At 40.6% G+C, this 6426-nt stretch overlaps 1 pseudogene; it reads left to right on the top strand.

Moving 5' to 3' along the window:
• The first annotated feature begins 784 nt into the window (after positions 1–784).
• On the top strand, positions 785–5010 carry LOC148654667 (uncharacterized; annotated as a pseudogene).
• Positions 5011–6426: the final 1416 nt, after the last annotated feature.

Below are 6426 nucleotides of genomic sequence, written 5' to 3'. Positions count from 1 at the left end.
CTGTTAGACATTAAAACGGCTCTATTCTTCCATTACAAAGTAAGTAACATTGTGCCATGGCAGCTGTAAATATTGATGTTGACTTTGTGTATGACAGCACATTGCAATAGAATGTGGCCCAGTATTGAACTTGTTGGATATGAGCCCTTCCATTAATTTAGCTATTTTAGCCTACATTCATCTCATTGCAATTCAAAAGCAGCTGTCTACAGAGCCTGCACGCGTGGGTGTTTTGTCTACTGACTTTCATCGACGGTAAATCTAAAATGTATAAGAGACAGGTCTGGTTTAATGTAATTGTATGTCTACCCCCTATTGCTAAATATGTTATATGTTATCCTTGTATATCATGCTTGACATTAATCATAGTCGAGACTGTCATTGCTATTAGGGAAACAAATGAACTGCAAACCTCTGTCTTGGAAAAAAAGGAGAATGTGTATTTTATGTTATTCCTTGTTCTAATTTATTATTCTTAAAACTGCCTTTTAAAGACATGGGGAAGGTAGGGCTAAGTCCTGGAGAGGATGTAGGAAGAAGACATTATTATGTAAAGGAACAAGTAATAGGTTTATTCCATGCTGAAAAAAAAAGAAGAAAGAAAACACAACGTTTCGGCTGTGGAGCGTTCTTCTGTGAGAAAGACAGGGCAGTGGGCAAAGGTAATGTAGCGAGTAATGTAATCTCTTGGTAAAAAAGGTTATTGAATGAGAATGCATTCAGTGTGAGAACCAATTCTGCTACCCACCTGAACTACTACAGCCTACACCCGCTGCGACCCACTATGCCTTCCTCCAAATCGTTTTCTAGATACCTTTTCTTCCTTCCTGGGCCACTTGCCCGCTTCTCTCAATAAACCAGCATTCCGTCTCTTCACAGCTACCTGATTCAAGACCAGGCTTTCTAACCACCTTCTATTCCTTTACAGATGTCGTCGACATAATATCATTCCTAACGGGTTTCACCTGAAATTTAATAGCTTTTCTTTTGACTCTGATACCACCCAGAGTAACACTCAGAGACTTCTAAAACAATTTTCTAGGAAACTAATGCTTTCTACCATTTTCTCTATCAATTTCTACGGCAGACAGCTCCACATCATCTTCCCTTTATAACTAACCTCATTAGATCTCTCAGCTCTAAACTCTACCAGTTTCTCACTACAGAGAAGGACAAAAAACTGAGTCATCTTCTACAGAAGAAAATCATCAACACCCCAAACACTTTCACCAATCCTAACCTTGTTTTCACCATACCTTCTGACCTTTCCCTTTCACAGGATGAGCGATCCCTCCTCAGCAAAGGCCTCAGTTTTGTACCAGTTCACAGGAAGCTGGACATCCCCCAGACCAATGTCGACCTTAGCCGCTTTTACAGCAGGATCCGTCTCAGAGCACATTTTGCTGACGATTCTTCACAGGCAGTTGACAACAATCCGGTTATTGATGCCATTAACAATATTAATCCTAAACAGAGCTGTTGGACTCCCCCCTCTGGCCTTTTTCCACCAGTCGATTATTTCATTTACCAATGCACCAATCATGCTCCCAAGATACTCTCTATACCCAGTAAACACAGGTCCAACCTCACCCAAGTAGAAATTCAGGTGCTCCCATCTCTCCACAACAGAGATGATATCGTCATCAAACCAGCGGACAAAGGAGGCGCTGTTGTGGTGTGGCGTAAGGACCTTTATCCGTAAAAGATGTTTATCTTTGAAGCCTCTATACAACTAACTGACACTTCTGTCTACCTCCCTCTCCAACAGGACCCTACCACTGACTACCAAAAGGAAGTGGTATCTACCATCTCCCTTCTTATCAGCAGTAAGGAGCTCCCCCAGGAGGCGAACCGGCTCATCATTGAACATCTGCAGGTATCTCAATTTTGCCTCCTCCCCAAAATCCACAAACCGGACACCCCTGGACGCCCCATCGTATCAGCATGCAACTGTCTGACTACTTACATCTCAGCCTTTCTTGACAGCCTCATGAGACAGCTCATTGAAGGTCTTCCCTCAAACATCAAGGACACCAACCACGCGCTCCAACTTTGTAATGATTTCCAATTTCAGGGCCCCTAATGCTACATTTTTACCATAGACATCACATCTCTTTACACCGTCATTCCCCATAATGCACAGTGCTTGATCCACCCACCCACACCCTGGTACGCCTTGCAGAATTGGTCCTCACACTGAATGCATTCTCATTCAATAACCTTTTTTACCAACAGGTGAGTGGAGTTGCCATGGGCAAAAGAATGGGACCCAGCTATGCCAATATTTTTGTCGGCTGGGTAGAAGAACACTTCTTCGCTTCCTACACTGGCTATGTCCCTGACCTCTACAAGCGATACATTGATGACAGCGTCAGTTCTGCCACATGCTCCTACGACCAGCTTGAGCGCTTTCTGCATCATTTCACCAACTTCCACCCGTCCCTCAAATATACAGTTAACATATCTTCCACCACTCTTCCGTTTCTAGACATCAACTTCTCCATCAACTACCCCGGACTCTCCATTCGGTTTATTACAAACCCACTGATTCACACAGCTATCTCCTGTATAGCTCATTTCACCCCAAACACACTAAAAACTCTCTCCCTTTTTCACAGTTCCTTCAGCTACGACAATTATGCAGCGATGACATCGACTTTCAGAACCAAGCCCTCGAAATGTACTCCTCTTTCATCAACAGAGGTCACCCCAGCAGTGTTATTGACAGGGCCCTTGCCCGAGCCAAAAACACCCCTCGGAGCATTAACTCAACCAGGAACTCCCGCCGTAACAACCGCATTCCTTTGGTGCTTCCCTACGACCCAAACACACTTCCTATCCCCAGGATTATTAACGACAACTTTTACATCCTACAGGATGATCCCTCCATTGGGGCCCTCTTTTCTGACCGCCCCATCATCTCATATCGCCGACCACCTAATCTGCGTAACCTTCTTGTTCACAGCTCCCTTCACCGCCCTCAGCAACCATCCACACCAGGCACTTTCCCTTGCAACAGAGCTCGCTGTATCACCTGCAAGTACACATCCAACACCACACTCATTCAAGGCCCCTCAGGACAATTCCGGATCACCCAGATGGCATCTTATACCTCTAGCAACCTTATTTACTGTATATCTTGCAGTAAATGCCCAGCCATCTACATTGGAGAAACAGGAAGGAGACTCGGAGACCACTTCAGAGAACATGTTAAGGCTGTGAAGATTCAAGATCTCTCCAAGCCCATTGTTTCCCATTTCACCTCTGACGTCCACTCTAATCTCTCCATCTGTGTTCTCAAAGACAGTTTTCCAAACTCATACATCGGAAAGACTACAGAAACCAAAATTATCCTGTAGCTAGGATCACACCCTCCCCCTTCTCTTAACGACAGACTACTTTTCTTCTAAATTCTCTCTATTCATTGTAGGTTTCATTTCACACCTCTCTTCACCTATCCTGACTTCACACCTCCTGATTGGCCTCTCTTTCTGTGCCCTACTCCCTCCTCTCGCTCCTCCTCTCTTCCAGCTTTTGTTCTCCCCAATTAAATCTGACACTAGTTTATGACAGTAAAAAACAGCATTTTTAAATCACTTATGATGTTCAGTCATACCTGAAATTCAGATGAATAAAATAAGATGTTATGAAAATCACTAAACATGAAAGTAATAGTCCAAAGAATGAAAGTAGTCAAATATCTTTAAATACGTATGGTCACTTCCTAAAGAAAATGTTAAGGAACACCACAAATGGTTATAAAACGTAATTGAAAGTTACTCTGTTATCTATTGTAAAAGTTAGGACTATATTGAAATGTAAGGACTAAAATCCACTTTTTGCATCATTCTGTTGAAATAATACCGTTTTATTGCATAGGCACAGCACAGAGCAGCTGTTAGAGCTCAAGACTCCTGACTGGAAGACTGAGTGCGGTGTCCTTGAGTAAAATAATTTAATCCCTGTTGCTCCAGTCCACCCAGCTGTAAAAATGGCTATCAGTTTTGCTCAGAGTAACTTCCAATGGACCAGCATCCTATCCAGAGGGGAGCTGTGTACTCTCAGACCACTTTGCACTACAAAAACCAGGTGGAGCTCCAGACCTGATGAGTCACTGTTCTGAGGTCCGCCAGAACGTACTAGCTCTAAATGTGAAAATTACTTATCCAGTGCTTTTAAACTGGCACTTTAAAGAAGTAAAAGTCACTTTTGTACATTATTTAGAAAAAAATAACATTCAGTTTTTCAATATTTGTAATACTCATTACATACTACAGACTTCTCTGAAAATCTGACCACATAGCCAGAGTGGACAGCAGGGAAATGAATCAGTGCAGTAGGGGATGATGGGGATTTTCGTTCACTGTTTGTTTTCTTCCTGGGTGGTGGGTAAAAGAGCTAACAGGACAAACAACCCAAAGCCTTAGAGAAAGCTGGTTTTCCACTGTAAAGCTAAAACTTTGACTTTATTTTCCAAATAGGATGACTAATCCAATTATCTGATAAGTAATGTTTTTTTTGTGTGTGATAATGAATAATGAATAAGAAATTACCTAAAAACTGAAAATGGAGTAATTTATAATAATAGCAACGTTTGTTTCTGAAAAACTTGTCATATAATGTTACTTTTTTAATTACTTAAAAAGTTTAATGAAGTGTGTCCAAGACCCATTTATAAGTTGCTTTAAGCATATTGCAGACATACAATATATATATAGTTTTCAGTTGTTTCTTTTTATATTTGTATATTTTTAAATTAATTTCACAGTGGGGTTTTTGTAATTCTTTGTTTTTTTTCCTTTTAGTCGCTATAACATCTTTGATATTGAAATAAAATCTCTTTTCTAATCACTCCTTTTTTTCACACTGAACTACCACTGTTTATACTGTTAAATATGTACAATATGTTAAAAACTGCAACCTGTCATTTAATTTACAACTTCTTTTGTCTTTTTCTTTTTTACAGTGCCAACTGCAACAGGAACATCAAATACGAAGATGGAAGCTTAATCTGCAATACCACTTTTGTACTGGAAATGTGAAGTTGTTTTGGTACATTCGTGAGCCATTCAAACTTTTTTTTCAGATATTCAGATACATTTCCTTTATTTCCAAGGAAATGTATCCATATATCTTGTGTTTTCAGGAACTAAGATGAAAATTTAAGAAATGTATCAGGTTTTATGAGAAGCCTCTGGATCAAACTATGGCTGTGTTCCTCTTTCCTTACAGACAGCTGAGACTGAACAGAGAATGTCTGTGCCAGAAAATTAGGCCAATACATTGCTTTAACCACAGCAGGACTCCTTAAAAGGTGCGGTAGGATGACACAAGGAGTTCTGAAGGCATCTTTTTGTAAAAGAAGGTTTGTAGGCAGTGGAAACTGGTTATCCACTCAAGAAAAATAACTAGCACAACAGTGGTTGTTTACAGAAAGCACGTTCCCTACAGCAGTAGTGTATTATTGGGGCTACAAAGAGTTTCAGAATTGTTCAGTCTTTCCTCTCCATTACCTCTCAGTTACTTCATCAAATCAGTAGTTCCCTTAATTCAAATATAACAGAGTTTGGAATCGGACACTGCTGCCATATAACATGTGAAACATTGAATTTAATGCAGGCATTTATTTAAGAAAAAAACTTTTAAATTGTTTGATAATTATGTGATGATGTAATATATTCCTCAGTATTTCCATACCTGGGTCATTTACTGTTCTTCACACTTTACAGCAGTAGTAGATAGGGGAATATTGAACTGAGTGTTGGCACAGTTGTACCAATAGTGTCAAACTAAACCTATGATACAGTGCTGTTTGGTGAGTAAGCAGTTTGGTACTGTAGGTTTGGCGCTAACTTGATTGATAGAGTAAACGACTGCCTGTCCCTGAGGATAAGAGAGTGTCAAAATCCAAAATCCAAACACCAAACTCTCCTGCACACACACTAGCACACACACGCATCAAAGGAAGGAGGGATATGAAATGATGGATGCTAGGAAAAGGGCACTTGTTATTCATAATGTTACTCAGCTGGGGACTGTAGGGGTTGTCTTTAGCTCTCAAACTTAAAGGCCAGATTCTGGAAAAAAATATTTGAACCTGGTTTAAAAGAGCTTGCTGTTCTGTAATTTTAGGAAACCCTGATTTCTTGTATAGGAATCCGTATGCAAAATAAGTTCTCTCTTGATTAGTGGATGCTTTTTTTGAATTCAGAGATAGATTCCTTTTCGCTTCGGAAGCATCCAGATTTCTAGGAAAAAAGACTTAGCTCTGTGTTGTATTCTGTATTGCTTAGGACCTAGGTTTATCTATCTGCGGGGCCTGTTTAGTACTTAGTACTGGGATAGCAGTCTGGGTTTTTCTGGTTGGTCAGGACATCGGCCTCTGTGATGCCAACTCTCCTGAACACCCCGGACAGAGAGAGGGAG

The sequence above is a fragment of the Lepisosteus platostomus genome, chromosome 9, assembly GCF_059453375.1.
Source record: "Lepisosteus platostomus isolate fLepPlt1 chromosome 9, fLepPlt1.hap1, whole genome shotgun sequence".
NCBI lineage: Eukaryota > Metazoa > Chordata > Actinopteri > Semionotiformes > Lepisosteidae > Lepisosteus > Lepisosteus platostomus.
The sequence above is the reverse complement of the archived record's forward strand: the minus strand, read 5'-3'. Positions and strand labels throughout refer to the sequence as shown.